At 39.6% G+C, this 23,832-nt stretch overlaps 1 long non-coding RNA gene across 2 annotated transcripts in view; it reads left to right on the plus strand.

The window, feature by feature from the left end:
- Positions 1-4,353, plus strand: part of LOC306656535 — a 48,570-nt gene extending 44,217 nt beyond the window's left edge. For both annotated transcript variants that reach the window (XR_013762552.1, XR_013762553.1), the window contains one exon: positions 2,769-4,353. This is a non-coding gene — a long non-coding RNA (uncharacterized lncRNA). The remainder of the gene's footprint in view (positions 1-2,768) is intronic.
- The last annotated feature ends 19,479 nt before the right edge of the window (positions 4,354-23,832 follow it).

Below are 23,832 nucleotides of genomic sequence, written 5' to 3' on the forward strand. Positions count from 1 at the left end.
GAAAGCAACAGGCTGAACTAGGAAGGCAGGAGTGAGCAGGGAAAGAAAAACACAGGATGTAATGAAAATCTACCCAAAGGATTGTGGGGCACTGAGAAGGGGGAAGTCAAGGAAAAGAGAAATGATAGTTTTCACTGGCCTTGGTTGACTGGGAAGAATTAAGGGTTACAAAACCAAAATAAAAAAGGTTAATTTGGCTTTGAGTACATTTGGCTTAAAACACTAGTAATGACCTAAATTGAACTAACTGATTACTGAAAAGTTTTACAGAAATAAAAAGGGTAAGTGGATCAGGGAAAAATATCAAAAATTCTATGCAAAAAGGAGATGCCAGATGTGTGGGACTAAAGGAACAGAGATCTCTGAAGAGGAATCTGTTAGAAGACTAGGTCTAAGGACAGAGCTGTTTTTATAGAGATTTACTAAAATAAAGTTATTTAAAAATATGCCTGGGCTGGGGAGATAGCTCAGTTGGTAGAGTGCTTGCCTTGTAAGCACAAGGCCCTGGGTTCAATCCCCAGCACCGCAAAAAAAAAAAAAAAAAAAAAAAAAAAAATCTGTCATAAAAAATAATTCAAACCACAAATATTGAAGTAAATGTAGGGACTGGGGTTGTAGCTCAGTAGACACTTGCCTAGCATATGTGAGGCACTGGGTTCGATCCTTAGCACCACATAAAAAATGAATAAATAAACTAGAGGTATTGTGTCCATCTACAATTTAAAAATTTTAAAGAAGTAAATATGAAAACCCACTGACATATACCATTTGGGAATATACCTTTTTGGACTTCCTAGAATACATATTTATTTATTTAGTTAGTTCTTTTTAGTTATACATGACAGTAGAATGCATTTTGGCAAATTATACATACATATAGTATGACTTATTCTAATTAGGATCCTAGTCTTGTGGTTGTACATGATGAGGAGTTACCTTGGTCATGCATTCAAATACAAGGTTAGGAAATTATGTCTGATTAATTTTACTGTCCTTCCTGCTCCTCTCCCCCTTTCTTCCCTTCATTTCCCTTTGTCTAATCCAATGTACTCCTATTCTCTCCATCCCCACCATCCCTTATTTTAGGTTAGCATCCACAAATCAGAGAGAACATTCAGCTTTTGGTTGTTGGGATTGGCTTATTTCACTTAGCATGATAGTCTTCAATTCCATTGATTTAACCACAAATGCCATAATTTCATTCTTCTTTGTGGCTAAGATTCTTCCGTGTGACAGAGTAATATTCCATTGTGAATATATACCACATTTTCTTTGTCCATTCATCTGTTGAATGGACCTAGGTTGTTTCTATAGCTTGGCTATTGTGAATTGAGCTGTTATAAACACTATTGATGTGGTTGTGTCCATATAGTATGCAGATTTTAAGTCCTTTGGATATTGACCAAGGAGTGGGATAACTGGTCAAATGGTGGTTCCATTCCAAGTGTTTTAAGGAATCTCCATACTATTTCCATAGTGGTTGTACCAATTTGCAGCCCCACAAACAATCACCAACAATGTTACACACACATTGCTTTTTGTTTTTTTGGAATTAAGATAATTTAATTCATACTGGCATTTCTTTTTTTTTTTACATGGCAGTAGAGTATATTTTGAAATATTCTACATATATAGAATAAGTCTAACTTATTCCAATTAGGATACCATTATTGTGGTTGCACATGACTTGGTGTTATATTGGTGGTGTGTACATGCAGCTAGGAAAGGTAGATCTGATTCATTCTACTCTCCTTCCTATTCCCATCTCCCCTCCCTTCCCTTCATTCCCTTTTGTCTAGTTCAATGAACTTTTAATCTTTACCTTCCTTATTGTGGGTTAGCATCCACATATCAGAGAACATTCTACCTTCGGTTTTTTCAGACTGGCTTATTTCACTTAGCATGATTTTATCCATTTCCATCCATTTACCAGCAAATGCCATAATTTCATTCTTCTTTATGACTGAGTAATATTCCATTGTGTACACATATACCACATTTTCTTTATCCATTCATCTGTTGTAGGGCAACTAGATTGGTTCGATAGTGTGGCTATTGTGAATTGAGCTGCTATGAACATTGAAGTCACTGTGTCACTGTAGTATGCTGATTTTTAAGTTCTTTAGGTATAAACCTAGGAGTAGGATAACTGGGTCAAATGGTGCTTCCTTTCTAAGTTTTCTAATAAATCTCCATACTGTTTTCAGAGTGGTTACACCAATTTGCAGTCCCATCAGCAGTGTTTAAGTGAACGTTTTCCCCTATATCCTTGCCAATATTTATTATTGCTTATATTCTTGATAATTGCCATTCTGACTCAGGTGAGATGGAATCTCAGTGTAAGTTTGATTTCCATTTCTCTGATTGCCAGAAATGTTGACCATTTTTTCATTTTTTTTTTTTTTTTTTTACCATTTGTATTTCATCTTCTGTGAAGTGCCTGATCAGTTTCTTAGCCCATTTGTTGATTGGTTTATTTGTTTGTTTTGGGGTTTTTTTTTTTGGGGGGGGGGTTAAGTTTTTTGAGTTCTTTATATGTCCTAAAGATTAATGCTCTAAGGCTGGGGATATAGCTCAGTTGGTAGAATGCTTGCCTCCCATACACAAGATCCTGGGTTCAATTCCCTAGCACCAAAAAAAAAAAAAAAAATAAATAAAAAAATAAAAAAATTAAAAAAAAAATTAATGCTCTATCTGAGGTGCTGGTGGTAAAGATTTTCTCCCATTCTGTAGGCTCTTTGTTAAATTCTTGATTGTTTTCTTTGCAGTGAAGAAGCTCTTCAGTTTGACACCGTCCCATTTATTAAGTCTTCATTTTGGGAGACTTATTGAGGAAGTCAGTTCCTAAGCCAACATGGTGAACAGTTGGGTCTACTTTTTCTTCTAGTAGGTGCAGAATTTCTGGTCTAATGCCTAGGTCCTTGATCCACTTTGAATTGAGTTTTGTGCAGGGCAAGAGATAGAGGTTGAATTTCATTCTGCTACATGAGCATTTCCAGTGTTTCCAGCACCATCTATTGAAGAGGCTGTCTTTTCTCTAATGTACGTGTGTGGCTCCTTTGTCTAGTATGAGATAACTGTATGTAGGTGGGCTTGACTCTGACATACACATTCTTATACACATACCCATGTACCTTTCTATGAATGTCTTTTCCAATGTTTGTCATCCTATTTCCCCTAATATCACAAACCATGGAATTAAAAATTGCACTAATAAAGGTTACGTTGTACAGCATATTCATATATACTATATTCTACTTGCATTGTATCCGAGATCCTCACACTGGTTTCAGGAGTAGGCAGGGTAGGATTGGTGGTATCATTCTATACAGGAGGTCATTTGTCTATAGCCTCATGACTTCTTGTGCTGAAGAAGTATCAACTGGACCAAGGTCCTCCAGATCCACTTCCCACAGAGAGAGTTCCATAACCAAGTCTCCCCAGCCTCTGCTAAGGTGTTCTACAGAGCATGTCAGCTCAAAACTAGGATTTGATACAATTAAATATCACCATGCTGTTGCTTAGTAGCTTCCTTTTGTTGGGAATGGAATGAACTTCATAGTTGGATCTGTCAAATATCTGAATCACATCTTGAAATGAGGACATTGAAAAGTTCACAAGACCCACATGGATGCCTCTGTATAATCCAGCTAAGAAATAATGCTGGCGAACACAGATGTGGCCAGGTGGCAGAGCACTTGCCTGGCATGCATTTGTAAGGTTCTGTGTTCCAACCCCAGCACTATAATTAAATACATAAAGTAGGCAATGGACACATCCATTGGTGGGTTACAGGATAATGAAAAGAAATTGGGGCAATATGCAAGACATGTTATGTTGGAAAGAGTGCTATTATATGTAGTTTCTGAGACACATTTTTCCGCATTTTAACATATGAAAATCAGCGTTGTCTTACAAATCCACAGGTCTTTGACTTGGAAAAAATCAGGAAAGAGAGACTCATTAAAACTGGCTTCTCTGCTGTACATTCTATCTTGGACAGGTCATTTAACCTCCAGGTCTGTGAACATGAGATGACATATATAAAGCTCACCATGGATGACACAGGAGGTTCTCCTAGTAATAACTAACATTTATTGAGGGTTTATCCTGCTCCAGTTACTGTTCTTAGCAGTTTGAGAGGATTTTCTCATTTAATCTTCACAGTGAAACTTTTAGGAGAGTCCTATAAATACCCCAGGTTTATAGATGAGCAAAGTGTGATTTAGAAAGTTTGAGTATAGCTACAGGTTAAAAACTGGTAAGTGGCAAAACTGGGATTTGAGCCTGGTGGTGGGAGGCCAGACTTTCCCCAGCGGACTGCAACATTACTGGCCTGCTTGCTATACATTTTATGTGATCAGTTATTCCTTCTCCTCCCACCCCACTCCTTTTTGAGTTTACTAGCTGATTTCGATTTATTATGAACTCAGATGTCTTCAGGATTTTAAATGTGTGTCACGAGCAATGAGTAAGAGAGGAATCAAGTTGGTTCCAACAAGTGGATTTTATTCATGCAATGCACACTCAACACTCCTAATAAAAGCAAGCCACAAATACATTGAAGATTCACTCCCTTGTTCACCTAGAGTTCAATCCCCAGGGACTTACTCAATGCAACGTCTCTTAGCCAAGAAGTCAGTCAGCAAGACCTAGGGGATTCTTCTCAGAATTCTTCTCAGTAGCTTTTTTCAGCTTCTTGGATGTCTTTGGATGTCCTTGGGTATCCGATAAGCCAGAGGCTTGGTGGCAGCCGTCGCCACAGGAGAGGTGGTCAGTTGTCTGGCCTCAGTGACAACAGTCGATCAGCAATCAGTGATGGAGTGGACAGCAGCTGAGGCAGTCAAGAGACAGAGCGACATGGAGTCCTCTGGTCACGGTGCTACTAACAGTTTGCTCCAAAAGTCCAGGGGTTTAAGTAGTGATTTTCAGCCCAATCATGCTCTGGTCTTCATTGATAAAGACCAGAACACAACTATACTAGAAGCCACCACTCAAATCATAGATAAAGGTTCATATTGGCATTGTTCAGGAGTGTCATCCTGCCACACAGCAAGTTTGTCACCAGGCGCCTTTATTTTAGTTTTACAAGTCCAGACAAATACCAGATACAGCTTATTATTACTACATAACACACAACTATAGCAATTTCTATTATTTCCTTGTCTCATTACAATGTGGAGCTACTGAGTGATGATAAACCTTGGGATAGTCAACAGTATGATCAGCCTGTATACACACATGAACACACACAATGACGTTTGGATTGCCTTTCACACAGTGACAGAAAATTAAACAACAAATCAAATGAGAGGGAAAAACAACCTTGAACTGATTCTTTAAAAAAGTAAAGCAAAGGCTGGGCATAATGGCACGCACCTATAATGCCAGCAACTTCGGAGGCTAAGCAAGAGGATCATAAGTTTGAGGCTGACTTCAGCAACTTGGTGAGACACTGTCTCAAAATAAAAAATAAGGTCTGGGGATGTAGGTCAGCAGTAAAGCACCCCTGCGTTCAATCCACAGTACAAAAAATAAACAAAAAACTCCAAACCCCAAACCAGGAAAAAAAAAAATGATAAATTTATTGAAGAATCTTTTGATGTCAAAGAAATGTAGGGGAACTTTTTTCTTTTCTTTTCTTTTCTTTTTTTTTTTTTTTTTTGAGATGGGTCTTACTAAATCAGATTGGCCTTGAGCTTCTGGACTTAAGGGATCCGCCTCCTGCTGAGTAGCTGGAACTACAGGTGCAGCCCACTGTACCCAGCAGAATCTCTTTCAAGTTTCTGAGTGATAGGTATTCCGGATGGATTATAGCAGTACCTGCAAAAAACTAAAGGAACTGCTAAAGGGAAGGAGAAGTTAGCTCAGAGTGGATTTGTAAATCCCCAGAGGGAGAGATCTCTACGTCTCTTCTGAGCCCTTCCTATCAAATACTACTTTCTCTTCTATTGTCTCACATGTTTCACTTACACAATTTGTGTGGGAGAGATTGAAGTTCCCATTTTGCAGATTACCCTGAGGTCACAAAACCAGACCTGGATGAGAAACCTCCAGCATGAGAAAACAGAAAGAAGTTACAAGGACATTATCTTGAAAAACAACTGCCTGTGGAAAAGACCATTTCCTCTATTGCTTCTACTTCTGTAAACATGCTTCCTGCTAGAGACCCCTGTGCAAGGCCTTCAGTCATGTAGGCTAGAAATTTTTAAACCCCCCAGTGACAGGACAGGTCAGAGATGATGCCAAATAGCCTATAAATGTTGTAAGACACTGTGGATCAGGGCTCAGACTTCAGAGTAGAGACTCCTCCATGTCTACTGCGTTCCCCCACTCTCCGAGTGTCTCCTGGCTTCTCATGACAACCCAATTCAGGTTTTAGGTGGTGTAATATAACATAAAGCTGCTTCCCCGCCTCCCAACTACTTGTCAGTCTGTGAACATCCTAGCTAGCTGTTGGTTCATCAGTCAGCTTGCAAGTATCCTTCTCCGTTATTGGTCCTGTTAACCTACGGAATTTGACTGCTTAAGGATAGCTCCCCACCATTTTCTTTCTCTCTTCTCTCCTCACTTTCATGCTGTCTACTCCATTTCTCTCTCTCTTGCATGCGTGTTCTCTCTCTCTTTTCCTCTCTTACCTACAGGGAGACAATCTGTGTGCTTAATAAACTCCCTTATGTGAGTTCCCGTGTCCGGCATAGTTTTCTGGGTTCTAACAGGTGGTGAATCATTTGTCCAAGGGTTCTGGAGTCTCATCTTTTCCAGTATACTTGACTGTGGCAGATGTGGATGTATCCAGCAGCCAATGAAGAACTTCGGTGGCACTAGATCTTTCCAAAACCCAATACCTTACATTATTCATAATTTTATGCTTTCTTAACTTGAAGAGTCCTCCAAATTATATAGACATCTTGCCCCTCGAAACCAGCTCTGTGCTTGGATGGGAGTCAAAGGCTTTGATAATTCGCCACCTCCCCGCCATCTCCAGCAACTCAGCCTCTGGGCTTCAGTTCTCTCCCGGGTGTGAAGGATGCCAAGGAACGCCAGGATCTCTGGCCAGCTTTGGGTCTGTGGGACTTTATATATCCTGCCTTTCACCTGGAGGTCTTCCCTAAATTTAGCTTTGCTGGCTCACCTCACAGAGATGATTGGAGGGCAATGTCGACTACCTTTTTAACAGCTCTGATTTTTCTATTTATTGCAAAGTTACCCCTAGCCCACAGGAAACACAGTGCCAAAAGGAAGTGGAGTGGATCCCTTCCAGACCTCCACAACTCTCAGATTATACTAAACCAGGAGCAAAAAACCCTCTTTAGCATTTGAAAGGGAAGGCAATTGTATTACTAAGCCTCACTCCACCGCCTCCAGACTTCTCTTGCCAGAGAACAAAGGGCAAAAAGCAAACACCACTTCATACCCCTATTCACTGGAGGTTAAAAGAGACCTCCCACTATACAAAAGTCCTTCTAAAGGTCAGTTTGGGAGTGTATTGAGGAGGAGGGCACTGGCTCAGGAACAAAATGTTTACCCTCACCCTCTGGCGGGCTGCTTCTGTTTTCCTTTTAGCACGTGCATGGGATACATCTGTCAGAACTGGACATTTTCATCCCTGATTAGCTTGCTGGTGGTCAGATTGTACTTCCTTGGCCCTATGCAGGCCGTTTTAGATTCTTGATTCCAACTGAACTAAGAAAGCAGGGCCACCCTGAGCCAGGAGAGCTCCCTGGGGATTACTCATTCATTCATATTCATTCAGTCAACAGATACTGATTGAGGGACTAATGTGTATTCCGCACTGTGCTAGGCGCTGCACTGGAAGGAGGTAACCACGTATAGAGCAGATGCAGTTGTCTCATTGCTTCAATTCAACTGGGAAGACTGGCATTGAACAAGGAAACACGCACGTCATTATTCAAATACAACTGTGATAAATGTTTAAAGGAGCATGGTGTGCAAAGAAAGCTTAACGAGAGAATGTCTGGTCTCAGTTGGGCTATGAAGAAGGGGGCTTTTTTGAGGAAGTGAAGGAGTAGGCGTAAACTCTGTGCCAGGGCAGTTGACATCATGCTGAGTATAGGGGAGGGGAAGCAAGCCAAGAGACCCTGACATGGGAAAACTATGGCCTGGCATGGGAATTGGAAGGGAACTAGTGTGGCTAGCATCCACAGACTAAGACAGCGGAACTGGAGACCAGGCAGGAGGGGGGCTTCCGCAGGCTTTGTATTCTAGTAGGTCTTTGCATTTTGTCTCCAGAGCAATGGGGAGCTAGTCATGAGTTTTAATTAGGGTAGTGATTTTGGAGACTTGCAATGTAAGGAAGAGTTTTAGGGGATGAGGGACTGCTGCAGGGATATCAGTTAATAAGTTTTGTCAAAAGTCAAGATGAGAATTTTTCAAGCTTTAAGAAATTACCTGGGGATTTTGTTAAAATGCAGATTCTGTTCTAGCAAATTCTAGTCTGAGATTCTGCATTTCTAACAAACTCCCAGGTGCCCATGATGCTTGTTCATACTACAAACACTTCACCAACAGTAAAGATGAAGAAACAAAATGAAATGAAGCCAATCTGAGAGCTGTTATGTGGAAAGTCAGTAAAATATCAAGATACTTGTCTGATCTCTGACTTGGACAACGGTGTAGGAGGGGGTGATAATCAACTGTCACAATGACAGAGTTGAGCTGCTGACCTGCTCTGGAGCTACCTTCTTCTAGTCTTTCTTGTTAAAAAACTAGAAGAATGAGATGGCAAATGCCTATACTGCTTCCTCTACGGGTATGTGTTCTTTTGCTTGTAGCTAATGCATTTCTAACTGTTAATAAGTATATATTGTGTACTGACATTGTATATTTAGATCTTGTATTAGATAGTCATGCTTCAGATAGATCTGGTATTTAACTTTGGACATTTTGTATTTCCTCAGTTTACTCTTCTGCAAAATGAAGATAATAATAGTATCTATCTCAAGAATGCCCATATATATACAATTGATGGAAGTATAAATTAGTAGAGCTACTTTGAAAAGTAATTAGGCAGGATTTATTAAAACTTAAAATATATATATTTAAGGCACCCCAAATTCTACTTCTAGTAATCTTACAGAGATTCTGGTACAATGCATGAGACACTGTATGCGATTTTTCCATTGAAGTACTTTTTATAATGGGAGTTAGAAACAGTGTAGTTATCCCTCAGGAGAAAATATATAAGTAGGTACAGTATACTGATAAGATAGTGTACAATGGAGCAGCTTAAACAGATGAACCAGCTCTATATATATCGATGTGGATGGAGCACAGAAACATAATGCTGAGTAAAAAAAGCAAATTGCACAGTGAGACATACACTAGAATCCATTTATATACATTTTAAAGGCAGACACTATACTACACATTTTTATGGATCTGCAAGTCTATGGAAGAAGATGGAAAGACAATTAGATACACTTGGGGATGAGGGAATAAAAGAAGATAAGAAAAATAGGGGTCATGTCTAGACAGATGATTATATCATGCCAATAACAGAAAAGAATGACTGATTGAATCATTCAGTTCTGTGCCTCTGCAGCTCAACCTTAGAAACAAAATGAAAGAAAACAAAATGTAATACTATGCTTTTCTAGGATTAAATGACATATAGCCCAATGTCTGGCACATAGTAGAGGTTTAATAAATGGTGATCATCATCATTATTAAGCTTGCCTTCTGTACTCTGTCTTTTGCTTTCTGTAGGCTCTTTCTAGTACAATGATCTTAGAAAGAGGGAGCATTTGGTTGGGTACTTTTCTTGTGCACCTAAATTTCCAGTTCTCAATTTATTGGCTTGAAAATATACAAGTGAAGCCTGGTTTGGAGCCAGGTATTGACATTCACTGAGGTTACTCCTAATGGGGTAAAGGAGTGCTACTAGGCACATATCCAACAGTAACCCCAGCCCATCATCCACAAGTAACCCCAAGGAAAAGAACACTAGCATAATTCCTTACGTTTTGCCTAAGTTCCTTATTATTAGTAATTGGGACTAGACTGAGCAAAAAGAAGAATTATGTAAAAATTGGGAAGCTCAGAAAAACAGTTGGCTTCAATTTTCTCAGCAGAATTGGAGAAGTCTCACTGCCCTGCACCTACCTAATTCTATTCTACAGCAAATGTCTGTTTGCTTGCCATGTGGCATGTCCAGGTACCAATTCTGAACCAGTTTTGCAAGCAACTGAAGAAGCTCTGACTCACCTAGGTAGAAAAAGGAATTTATTAGAAGGATACTATACAGCTCACAGAATTCAAGAGAAATGCTGAAGCTGGGTCTTGGGAAGAAGAAAGCAGGAAGCTATAGGACCTTAGAAATATATAAACACGTTTTTCCTTAGGTCACACATGGGAATAAGCACATTCCAGCCATCTAGAGTCTCTCTGTCATTTGCCCTGAAGTCCGATGGCTTAGTTTAGGTCTTATGAGAGGTTTTGATCAATAGTACTACTGAGACTACATAGAATTGGGAAGGGATAGTCCTCCCAAATGAAAAGCTTATTCCAAGCAAGGGAAAAAGAATGCTGGATGTCTTAGTTGTCTTGGGCTGCCATAATGAAGTACTATAGACCTTTTGGAGGTTGGAAATCCAAGACCAGTTGGGCTCTAGTGAGGTCTCTCTTCCTGACTTGCAGACAGCTGCCATCTTATCTATGTCCTCACAGCCAAGAAAGAGGTCAGGTGTCATTTCCTCTTTAATCAGGACACTAATGGCATCAAGAGGGTCCCACCTTAATGACCTCTTCTAAACCTAAATTATCTCCCAAAGGTCTCATCTCCAAATACCATCTTACTGGGGTTAGGGTTTCAACACATGACTTTTGAAGGGACACAATTCCATCCATAGTACTTGTAATAACAAAAACAGCAACAACAATAGATGTCTGCTAGCTACACGACCAAATGTATCTTATTCACGAGTTCTAAAAGTCTCATATCAAAAAACGTATTATAGCTTCCCTATTAGCTACTTTATGGCTTGGGGAACTTAACTTCACAGGTCTGTATCTTCCTCTTCTGGACTGGGTTTAGGACCCATACTCTCTGTATTAGTCAGGGTTCTCTGAGGAGTAGAACCAATAGAGTACACACACACCACACACACACGCACACGCACACACCATATACACACATATATATACATATATATGAAATTATAAGAGGATATTTATTAGACTGGCTTACAAAATCAGAAACTGGATAGTCCCCACAATGGCCGTCTACAGAAAAAACCAGGGAGACCAGCTCTGTCCAAGAGCTGGAAGCCTCAGAACTAGAGGGACCAATGATGCAGCCCCAGGCCGAGGCTGAAGGCCTGGAAGCCCTCTGGAGAGCTGCTGGTGTGAGTCCTGTATTCAAAGGCTGAAGCATCTGGAGTTTGCTTATCTATGGGAGATGGCAGAAGCAAAAACACCCTGCGGACATTCAGGTGGACTATGTGGACTTCCTCCTGGTCCGCTCTTTGTTTCCACTTAAACCAAAAGTTGAATGATGCTGCTCACATTAAGGGAGGGTCTTCCCTACACAATTTGCTGACCCACATGCCAGCTGTCTCTGGAAAACCTCTTGAGTGACAGATCCAGAAGTGAGCTTTATCGTTTTTTCTACGTGTCTCTCAATCTAGTCAAGTTGACAACCAAGATTAGCCATCACACTCCCTTAGGTCAGCAGATGTAGTTTCAGTAATTATTAATAACAGAGCCAGAAGGGGTCTCAGATGTCTTAAGGGAGGAGTCTCAACCTTACCTTGGTTGCACATCAGAATCACTGGGACACCATTAAAATGAACATATCTGGAGATCCTGATTAAACTGGTCTTGGGAGGGAGAGCTTGGGCATCCATAGTTTTTAAGTTCTCCAGGTGATTCTCATGTGCAACTAAGGCTGAGATGCTCTGATTTAGACATAGTTTGCTCTCTCTCTCTCCCCTCCTGCGAAAGTCTGTTTGTGTCTATAAGAGGTGACAGCTTTATTGCTTTAACAATTCCAGCAAGGGGAGTGACTTTAGTCTGCTCCAGTCATTGTTACCTATGATTTGTATACAATCTGAATATTTTTTCCTGCCTGTCATCCTTTCCCCTTTTCTAGAAAGGCACTTTTATTTCTGGAAAGTCCTTTTAGGCCACTCTGCAATCCTGCTGTGCCTGTCAATCATGTGGCCCAGATATTCTCCCGTAGAACTGGACACAAAAATCAGGAGAGACAGAGAGAATGTATAAAGCCTTTTCCTGGACACAGTGACTGGTATAGCTTGTTGGTTCAGCACATGGCCCACAAAGAGCCAGTTAGAATCCTTTATTTATTTATTTTTTTGTAGTACAAGCAATTGAACTCAGGGGTGCTGTACCAATGAGTTACATCTCCCACACTTTTTACTTTTTTGAGACAGGCTCTTGCCAAGTTTCCCAAACTGGTAGGGAACTTGTGATCTTCCCACCTCAGCCTTCCTAGTAAAAGGATTACAGACAAGTGCTGCCATGCCTGGCTCAGTCAGAATCCTTGCAGAGAATAGGCATGAATGCCTGAGAGAAAGAGGTGTTCTTTCCTTTGCTCTTGCTAGCTTTTGGTGTACTGCAGGCCTGGTGCTGCTGGTGGCCATCTTTACTGCCATCAGGAGGGAGTCTCCTTGGGAATGAAGCTGGAACCGAGGAAAATAGAAGCTAAAAATGGAGATGAAGAAAGAAGTTCTGAAGCCATTAGGTCTAGCTTTGTGGAAACTCGTCTCCCTTAGATTCCCCATTTCCTTGAGTCGATAAAGACTGTTCATTTTAGATGTAGCAAAATGAAATTAAACCCCTATCTCTCACCCTGCACAAAATTCAACTCAAAGTGGATCAAGGACCTAGGCATTAGACCAGAGACCCTGCGCCTGCTAGAAGAAAATGCAGGCCCAACTTTCCATCATGTGAGTTTAGGCACCAACTTCCTCAACAAATCTCCTGAAGTGCAAAAAAGTAAGAATCAATAAATCAAGAATCAATAAATAGGATGGTATCAAACTAAAAAACTTTTTCACAGCAAAGGAAATAATTAAGAATGTTAAGAGAGAGCCTACAGAATGGGAGAAAATCTTTGCGACCTATACCTAAGATACAGCATTAATCTCCGGGATATATAAAGAACTCAAAAAACTTAATACCAAAAAATCAAATAACCCAATAAATAAATAGGCAAAGGAACTGAGCAGGTGCTTCACAGAAAAAGAAATATGAACGATCAACAAATACAGGAAAAAATGTTCAACTTTTACAATTAAAAAAATGCAAATTAAAAACCACATTGAGATTTCATCTCACTCCAGTCAGAATGGCAATTATCAAGAATGCAAGTAACAATAAATGTTGGCCAGGATGTAGGAAAAAGTTATACTCATACATTGCTGGTGTGACTGCAAGTTGATGCAAACACTCTGGAAAACAGTAGGGAGATTCCTCAGAAAACTTGGAATGGAACGACCATTTGACCCAGTTTTCCCACTCCTAGGTTTATATCCAAAGGACTTAAAATCAACATACTACAGTGATGCAACCACATCACTGTTTATAGAGGTTCAGTTCACAATAGCTAAGCTATGGAACCAACCTAGTTGCCCTTCAATGGATAAAGAAAATGTGGTATATATACACAATGGAATATTGCTCAGTCATTATGAAGAAGGAAATTATGATGCTCGGCAGTAAATGAATGGAACTAGAGATTAACATGCTAAATGAAATAAGCCAATCCCCCAAAACCAAAGTCCAAATGTTCTCTGTGATATGTGGATGCTAACACAAAATAAGGGGTGGGTAGGGAAGAATGGAGGTTCATTGGATTAGGCAAAGGGGATTGAGGGAAGGAAGGAAGAATGGGAATAGGAAAGACAGTAGGATGAATTGCGTATTACTTTCCTATGTTTGTATATGAATACACAGCCAGTGAAGTGTCATGTCATGTACCACGAGAATGGGAAGTTATACTCCAGCTATGCATAATATATCAAAATATACTCCACTGTCATGTATATTTAAAAATAACAAATTTTTAAAACAAGAAAATGAGGGGATCCTTTCGCCCTTGTTTGGTGGTGGAGTGGGTAGAGACCCAGGACCATGTCTGATCTTTCTTGTAGAAGACTCAACGAAGAGCTACTGAAGTCTAGGGCAGGAGTTTAGCAAACAAATCCCAAAAGGAGGGCAATAGGCCTCTCAGTCAGCCCCACTGACTGTGTAGTGTCCCAGAAATAAGGGTGACTCCTTTAATACTGCTCTGTTTGCTCAGATTGAAGGCTACACACTGCAGAGGAACGTCTGCTTTACTTCTTCCTCTTTGCAGAATGTGGAAAAGCAATAAACTGGAGAGTCAAAACTCCTTTATTTTTTGCAGGATAGCATTGCCTTTTAACTTCCCTGACTTCCTTCCTTAAAAAAAAAAAAAAAAAAAGACCAGTTTAAGCTTGTTTGAGGTTTGAGTTTTCACTTCTTGCAACCACACTGAAGCTATAAAACGTGCCCATCTTGTTCAATTCTGCACCCACAGTGCCAGCCCTCAATACCAGATCAGAATGAGATCTGATCTCTGAGAGAACTCTGTACAGATTCTTTCATGGGTCTCACAATTCACTGAAGTACCTCAGCTCTTCCTGGTAACTTCATGCAGAAATTGCCTCATAGTCTTTCCTCTGTGGTCGTAGCAGATAGCAGGATGAGAGTCATAGTTAAGAATATAAGCTCTGGTTAGGCGGAATTGGGTTCAGATTGAGGCTTTATTACTTGCTACAAAGTTGTGAACTTTTTGAAGTTCAGTTTTCCCACTTGGAAAAATAGGATAATAAATAACATTATTTGTGAAGCATTTATCATTTTTGTCTGTTCCATTTGTCTTCCTCGCCTTTTTTTTTTTTTTTTCCTTTTTTTAAAAACTAAACCTATTCTCCTGGCTTAGGGTGGCCAGTGACTTTGTGCCAGTAGAGTTAGAGTAACTCTGCTTGGAAATAATATCATGAGTAAAACCCCACAGAGGTGGGAGCTGGCTTAGAGAGAGTTATCCAAAAATACTAGCATGGGTAGCAAAAAGCTCCAGAAGCTGTGCTGAGCTCCTCAAGCTCAACTCTAGTCTGTCCTCCCTAACCCCATCTGTGCAAGCTCCTCCCATTTGTGAGTAGGCCCAGAGAAATTCCAACAAATTTTTGTTTATTTCTGCAGGATGCAACCAAATGCCTTAATGAATAAATGGTACTCAAAACCTTGCACTGAGAATTATATAAGACAATACATATGAGGTAATTAGCTCATTACTGGGAATTTAATAAATGTTCTAGCTAGTATTATTATATTATTACTACAATTTGACTTTTTCTTTTCTTTTTTTTTCTTTTCTTTTTTTTTTTTTTGGTACTGAGGAGTGAATCCAGGGTGCTCAACCACTAAGCCACATCCTAGGTCCTTTTTTGTATTTTATTTTTTTTAGAGACAGGGTCACTGAGTTGCTAAGTTGCGGAGGCTGGCTTTAACTGAGCGATCATCCTTCCTCAGCCTCCCAAGCCTCTGGGATTATAGGCATGTGCCACCACATCCAGCACAATTTGACTGCTTACTGGTGAATCTTACATGGTGTGTCCCATTTATTACCAAGAAATCAGCTATGTGGAGTTGCCTATTGTCTACTCCTATGCCTTTAGTGAGGGTAAGAATTAGATGTGTGTACAAATATGTAACAATGAATCTCACTATTATGTATAATTCTAATGCATTAATTAAAAAAAGAATCAAGAGTTCGTTTCAGTAGGTTAGGTGGGGGAGGCAGAGGTTAAATTTGAAACCTCCAATTATTTTTTCTAGTCACAGTGTCTTAATACAAGTAGTAGCTCTCTTCTGTTTGGCAGGTACCTGAAAATCCTATTGTTTCTCAATTTGGGGTTATCTAGAAACAGACTGTTCTTGAAGAACCAGAATTCTTGAGACTAATTTCATCTGTGCAACGTATTTTAAATGAGTTCATCTCTCAAAAATGATGGCACTAGAAATGTCAGGTCCTGTTTTGGTCTGAATATGATTTGTCCCCTCTGAAACTCCTGTTGAAATTATGGTCATGTTGGTGGGAATCTTTAAGAAGAAATTAGGTCATTAAGAGGAGTTAACACTTTCTCAGGGAAGTTCTTTCTCTTGGAATCCATTAGTTATCTGGAGAATGGGTTATTATAAAGAAAGGCTTTTGTCTTTTCTGCTTTTATGCCTTGTTATGGTATAACAGGAGATCCTTATCAGATGTGGCCTCTCAATCTTGGACTTCCATCCTGCAGCACTGTGAGCCAAAATAATTTTTTTTTCCTTTATAAGTTATCCAGTCTCAGGTATTCTGTTATAGCAACAGGAAACAAATAAGACAGATCCCAATCTCTGGAGGCTATCACTATTAACTTATAAGAATAAAGCATTCTGAGCTGGGCATGGTGGTGTTGCATGCCTGTAAACCCAGCAGCTTGGGAGGCTAAGGCAGGAGGATTCCAAGTTCAAAGTCAGCCTCAGCAATGTAGTGAGTCCCTAAGCAACTTAGAAAGATTCTTGTCTCAAAATAAAAAATAAAAGGGCTGGGAATATAGCTTAGTAGTAAAAATGCCTCTGGGTTCAATCTCTGGTACAAAAAAAAAAAAAAAAAAGAAAAAAGGGTTTTTGCAGATGTGATTCAGTAATTCCTAAAGGTAATTACATGTGTCTTTATAGAAGGGACATGAAGGAAGATTTCATCCCCTTACAGAGGACAAGATGATGTAAAGACAGAGGTGAGACTAGATATGTGACCACAACTCAAAATACTAGAAGCCACCAGAAACTGGAAGGGTCAAGAAAGAGTCTCTCCCCCTACAGTCCCCAGAGAGAACACAGCCTTATTGTTACCTTGATTTCTGTGTTTTGGACTTCTGGCCTCCAAAAGTATGAGAAATAAATTTCAGTTTTTTGAAGCCAGAAAGTTTGTAGTAATTTGTTACAGCAGCTGCAGGAAACCGATACATACGTTATTCTAAATAATTTTGTCAAATGTGTTGAAAATCTGTGTAACCAACTGCTATAACAGACAGAACCTTAATTTTATTTATATAGATTATTTGGCTCTCTCCTACTCTTTTAATGTTCCAAAAAGCTGAAAAGGGTTTCTGTTGCATGGCTTCACTTCTTCTGGTGGTGTTGCTCGCAGACCATCCCTAGCTGAAGTGTCCTTTTAGAGCAGGCACCCAGGTTCTTACATTTCTAATAGAATTATGATCCCAAACCATTAGGTTCCTTCTACAGGAGGAATGACCACAGACAGTAAGCCCCACTCCCTCCTCCCACCTTCTCCAGGCACAGGTGAATGATCCACTGCATAAGCATGTAGTGACCTTAATCATCCCAGTGGGAGAATAACACTTCAAGCTCCTAAGAGTCTGGAGGAAGGAGAGCCACACACACACACACACACACACACACACACACACACACACAACCCAACAAAGCAAAACACAAAACAAAAAAACAAGAACAAAACATACATACAAACACCAAGAAACATAAAAAACAAAAACCATAAAACTCTTGGCCAGGGATGGTGGCATATGACTAATCCCAGCAACTTGGGAGACTGAGGCAGGAGGATCACAGTCTCAGTAACTTAGCAAGACCCTGTATTAAAAATAAAATAAAAAGGGCTAGTATGTAGCTCAGTGATAGACCACTCATGAGTTCAATCCCCAGTGCCACAAAAACAGATGAACAAACATAAAAACAAAACAAAACAAAAATCAAATTCTTGGCATACTACTGGGCATTGGTAGATATGAAATGCTTTATATCAAGATACCAAATGACCATGCTTTCAGAACTGCCCATCAAGAGGTGGGTCTAGCCAGGCATGGTGGTGTATGCCTATGATTCCAGAGACTTGGGAGACTGAGGCAGGAGCATCACAAGTTACAGGCCAGCCTCTGCAACTTAGGAAGAACCAGCTAAAAAAAAAAAAAAAAAAGCATGGGGTGGGGGGAGAGGCAGGGACTGGGGGATGCAACTCAGTGATAAAATGCCCCTGGATTCAATCCCCAGTATGAAAAAAAATTTTAAAAGAAAAAGAGAAAAGATACTGGGTCCACACAGAGCCCCCAAATAATAAAGTGGCTTAGGGCCTATAAATTTTACCCTAAGAAAGAGGTTCAAGCTCAAAAAGGACTAAAGAGCATGTAAAACAAAACAATTAACCCACAAACAAAAAAGAGAAAAAAAAAAAAAAAAAGACCCTCCCGACTTCTGCTACTGTGTACCAGTGCTTCTTTCTCACTATGATCATAGGGGCATCTTTTATAACTGGCTGACAGAAGAGCAAAAATTCCAAGCTTGATTTCTATTGGGAACAGCTTGGTACGTGGGTGCTTAAAAATGGAAGAAATCATACTTCAAGTGGCTTTGAAGGACAGTAGTAAGGGGAATTCCTCCTAAAGGGTAGTTTGGTTTATCCACTTTGTGGAAAAGGATAAGTGACCTTATGTTAGGATAAATCCAGACTCAAGAGTAAGGACCCATGAGTTAAGACTGAAGGAATGAGATTAAAAGGTGTTTGAAAAAATGGGAGTGGGGTGAAATGAGAAAATCTTTATATCACATGCTAATGCTCAGCCCAGAGCATCGACCATGGAGAAAGATCTAACAGCCAAATAGACAAGGCTACTCCACCTGTCTCTGTCATCAACTGTCCTGGGGCTGGCTAGGTAGGTAAATAAATGGTGGCCATGGTGGGAGACAGTGGTGTTATGCACGGTCCCAACAGCATGGATTCCCACCTATGAGGGCTGAGTTAGCTTTTGCTGCCATCATATGCCCAACTTGATGACAGCAGACATCAATACTGAGAACCTGCTGTAGTACTATTCTCAAGGAGATGATTTAGGGTCTTCAAGTTAACTACATTGAAACCTTTCTTACCTGGAAAGGCCAGAGGCTTGTTCTAATAAGAATAAGCACCTATTCTGGAGTGGGTTTGCTTCTCCTGCCTGCAGGGTCTGAGCTACCATCATTATTCAAGCACTGATAGAATGTTTTTTTCTTGTGGGAAAGACTTCCACATAACATTGTGTAAGAACAAGAAGCCCACTTTCCTGCAAAAGAGGTATAAGAGTGGGCTAGGACCACTGGATCCACTGATCATTTCACATCTGTACCACTCAGAAGCTAGCAGCCTTGTTGAGCCCTGAAATGTTCTCCTGAAGACACACTGAAATACTGGCTTGGAGGAACACTCGGCAAGAAAAGGGCTCCATCTTCCAGAAATAGATGGCATTTTACTGGGCATCCGTGGAGAACAGTTTTTATCTTCCAGGAGACTTAATCATTTTGATTTCTATCTTTGCATCTTCAGACAATGTCAAAGGTAGCAGACCTTATCAATTTATGGAGCTTGTGTAATGTTAAAAAAAAAAGTTTCCAACAGAAATTATGCTACTGAACATGTCCTCTTAAAAGATATAACAGGTCTGGACAAAGCTTTTTCAGAACTGATTACTTTATCTAATTTAAAGATATTCATATATCACTAGTCTGCTTATTAGTCAAGATGACAGTTTAAGAGTATTTAAACCAAAAGGGTAATAGTATACTGGACTACCTCTGTAGTTATGCAATTTGATTAAACCAGTTATCTCATGTATATTTGTCCAAATTAAAACAATAATAAAAACTTACAACAATTTTTAAAAAAGTTATATGATACTGTATTCCCAGTGAGAATAATCCATTTTTCCAGGAATCAAAGGATAGAAGCAGGAGTGACCCTACTTACCACCCTCTCTCCTGATGACCCAGAGGTGCCTTCATTTTTTTCCTCCCCATAACTTTTGGCCCTGTAAGGTCCCGGTTACCTAAGGGGGCACACTTCTACTATGAGATCTAGCATGTGTCCCATTGAAATATAGATTACAACTGCCACATAAGCATTCTGTGCTGCTCCTGTCCAGAAACTGATGGACAAGAAGAGGAGTTATCATCTTGGCAGGGATAATGGACCCTGATCTTTGGGCAGCAGTGGGTTGCTGTGATACAATGGAAACACACGCAATACATGTGAAATCCAGCGAATACACTTCAGTGTCTTTTTTGTACTCTTTTGCTAGGTTGAAATGGTAAATGGATAAATCAGCAACTCTAGCATGAAGAGTGAGTGGGGTCCATGTTTCCACACCCAAGAGGTCTGGGTAACACCATCAGTTAAGTTATCAAAACCAGTAGTAGCAGTGCTGAAATGAAAGGAATCTAGAATGGATAGTAGAGGAGAAAGAAGATGAATAGCAGTTATAGTCCTGAGACCAGCTATAGTGGTGGAGGCTATAATCTTTCTCTTTTAAATTTTCTTTTGGGAAGAGAAGTATATCAGAATCCTAGAGGAATAACTCTCCAAACAAGTGAAGAAGTGTATGGGAGGGACTTAAGGGTGGACTGTGGTGGATAAGAACATCAGTTACAGATTCCCTTTCAGGGGAGGACTTGCTCTGTCAGATCCTTCAGGGATCTGCTGACAGTCGCCTTGCCTGAGAACATACTGTTTCCAGGACAGCTTATATCCAATCCTTAGAGGGGATATAAAGGCCCAGCCAATTGGGATTATTGTAGAACAACTTTGCTATCTTTGATAGGTTGAGCTTCTATAACTATACTATAGACTGGGTGGGTGGTTGATAAGCAACAGAAATTTATCTCACAGTTATGGAGGCTGAAAATTTGAGATCTGTATGACAATGTGATTGGATTCTGGTGAGGGCCCTGCTCCAGGTTGCAGTTTGCCAACTTCTCATTGTGCCCTCTCATGGCAGAAAAGAGAGAATGCTAGCTTGCTGACTTCTCTTTATAAGAGCATTAATCTCATTTATGAAGACTAACCCTGGGACTTAATTATCTTGCAAAAAAAAATATCCCTCCAACATATGAGTTATTCAGTCCACGACATAGATTCCAGAGCTCTATAGATTCCAGAACTCCCAGTGGGATTAGTCAAGACTTTGCTAGGACTGTATTATAGTTCAACTTCTCCCTCTGCCCAATCATACTTCCTTTCCCCTTCTTTCCATGAGTAGACTCTTAATAAATTTTCTTCTCATTAGAGTCTGTCTCAGTCAGCTTATGGAAAACCCAACCTATAATACCACTCCTAACCCTTCACCTTGCAGGATATAAGGAGAACATCCTCAAGGTACAACAGTGTAGAATGAATCAGAAGAATCAGAACTGATCAGAGAGAGGAAAGCATATGTGCAGGAAGAAACAGTGATGACAGAGTTGGGACATTCACCATATAAGAGAATTTATTCAACAGGCAAATACTTTAAAGATAATGAAGCTAATTTTCTCACTGTTAGATCAGGTACGTGTGGACACAGAAAAGGAGAAAATTAGAATAAACCTCGTGGTCTTGGATTAGTGTTGGAGGCATTGTATAAATTCTTGTTTTTTAATACACAAAGATAGAAATAAAAAATAAACTGCATGTGCGAAGGGGGCATACGTGTGTAGCTAGATGTATTCACAAAGAAGGACTGGAATCAGTGACATTTTATCATTTAGATGTAATTTTTTAAAATGTATTTCAAATATTGTTTTCCACTCAAAGGACCTAGGACTCATTGCCAAAAAAGACTGAATCTAGAACCAGGGCAGCAAAAGTATAAGATGGTCATAAAATATCTTGTTCTAGAAATCTAATGTTTATTAAGAATTGTGAAGCATCAGAGAGTTACTCTACCTGCAGACTAACAGGATAGCTTGCTACGATTTTATCTATACCCACAGAAGACATTAAATTTCTGGGACAGATATAAAAGGCTTTATTAGTATGAGACAGCAAGCAGCAGGATCTCCATGTTTGTGTCAGTTCCCCAAATCTCACAACACCATGGCGTGGGAGGTAAAGCCTGTGTATGTTGTGAGATTGTGTCACTGAAATTATTTTAAGTACAGATAAAGAATAATTATGAAACAAAATGCAAAGGTAGCAAGCTCAGTGGAAAAGTAGACACAACTGAGGAACCCTGAACTTAGGGAAGCCAAACTTTTTATAAAGGCAACAAGACCTCTGACCTCTGCTCTGGAGGGAATTACTATCTCTACCTTCCAAAAGTGCTATACAAACATCCTTAAATGATGATGGAGAACAAGACAGTGGTTTGTGTTTCTGAAGATGTACAGAAAAATGAGAGATCTGTGGAAAATTATCTCTTAATTGTACTCAAAGAATGTTGACATATCAAAAGGAAACAGAAGCCAGTTTACATAGTGCTCACAGGCCAAATTAGGGAAAATTTAAACATAAACATAACAAATGTGAAGGATAATAACCCATTAAATAAAACAGGAAACAGAGTTGTCTATAACATACAAATAAATCATTTGTCTTCTTGCTCTTTTTTCCTTACTCATTTTTCCTCACTCCTATCCTGTGGGTTTGAACTGTTTAATAAAGTTCAACTGTCTAATAAAGCACAGGAGCCTCAGGCTCCACTTTGGGGGGATGTCATGCTATGATGACACCCATTGTCCATTTTCCACTGAGTTTGCTATCTTTTCATTTTGATTCACAATTGTTCTTTATCTCTATAGATATCACTCTCTTATCAATTTTAGTCTTCCTATTTGGTTATCTACTACCTTGTCCATATATTATCAGTTCAACAGAAAGCCTCAATTTATGCATAATCAAATTAATTTACCTTTTTTTTTTCCCTTTGGTTATGGTTTGTTAATTTTATATAAGTAATCCTTCCCTATACTTAAGTCACAAAGATATTCTTTTTAAAAAATCTTATTAGTTTATAATTTTAATGTTCATTTTTGTTCTTAAATCTACCTGGAATGCATTTTTTTGTTGTGTTATTTAAAGGTGGAGTTTTATTTTTGTTCATACATCTTAATAGTCTCTATTTAGTTTCCATATAAACATGTACCTGGCACTCACTTCTGTTCCTTTTTGTCTTTGTTCTTGAACCAAAACAGCAATACTGTGGTGGTTTTATCTGTGTAGTTAGTTATGCTAGAATTGTATTTCCTATAATTATCTTTTCTATATGGTTTTGAGTTAGGGTTGGCCGCAAGAGATATTTTGTGTAATATTGTAATGTGGTGAGTGAAGGGGTGGGCTGACATCAATCTATCTGAAGATCAGAGTAAGGTTTCCAGGTACAGTACCATTTTGTACACGTTATTGATCTGCTGGCTTACCTTGTTGGATTAACCAAGACGTTCAGCTTCTCTAGCTCCTGTTAAATCTTCAGCCTCTCCAAGTTCAACCCTAATGACAACCCAACCCCCAGGAACTAAGGACCTCTCAGCAGTCTCCACTTTCTAAAGGTTCTACCTCTTCCCAATAACGCCACCCTGAGGACCAAGCCTTCAGTCACAATGGACCCTCAGGGAACCAGGTTAGACAATTAAACCATAATCAAACCATAACAGTCTGTATTTAACAAAGGTTATTTTGTTAGTTTTTAATATGAAAAGCTTAGATGATATTTAAGCTGGTGCTAGTTTAAGTAGAAATCACTGAAGTAACACAAGGGTTAATTGATGGAGTGAGGTTTCTGAGGACATGGGGATAATGTTATCTTATTCAGACGTCCCCAGGAATGATCTGATTGGTTTCATTAGTGCCATGATGGGTGGACCCTCACATCCTAGCTCCTTGGCAATCACTCTATGGATGGCTGCCTCTGACTAATGCATCCCTATTCCTGCCATCTGTGGGTTGGGTGTATGTAGGTTGCTTTACTTAGGTTATTTTGGGTTATATCTCAAAGTGGCTAAAACATAACTCTGAAGTTCAAG

The sequence above is a fragment of the Sciurus vulgaris genome, assembly GCF_902686455.1.
Source record: "Sciurus vulgaris genome assembly, chromosome: 3".
NCBI classification, from domain to species: domain Eukaryota; kingdom Metazoa; phylum Chordata; class Mammalia; order Rodentia; family Sciuridae; genus Sciurus; species Sciurus vulgaris.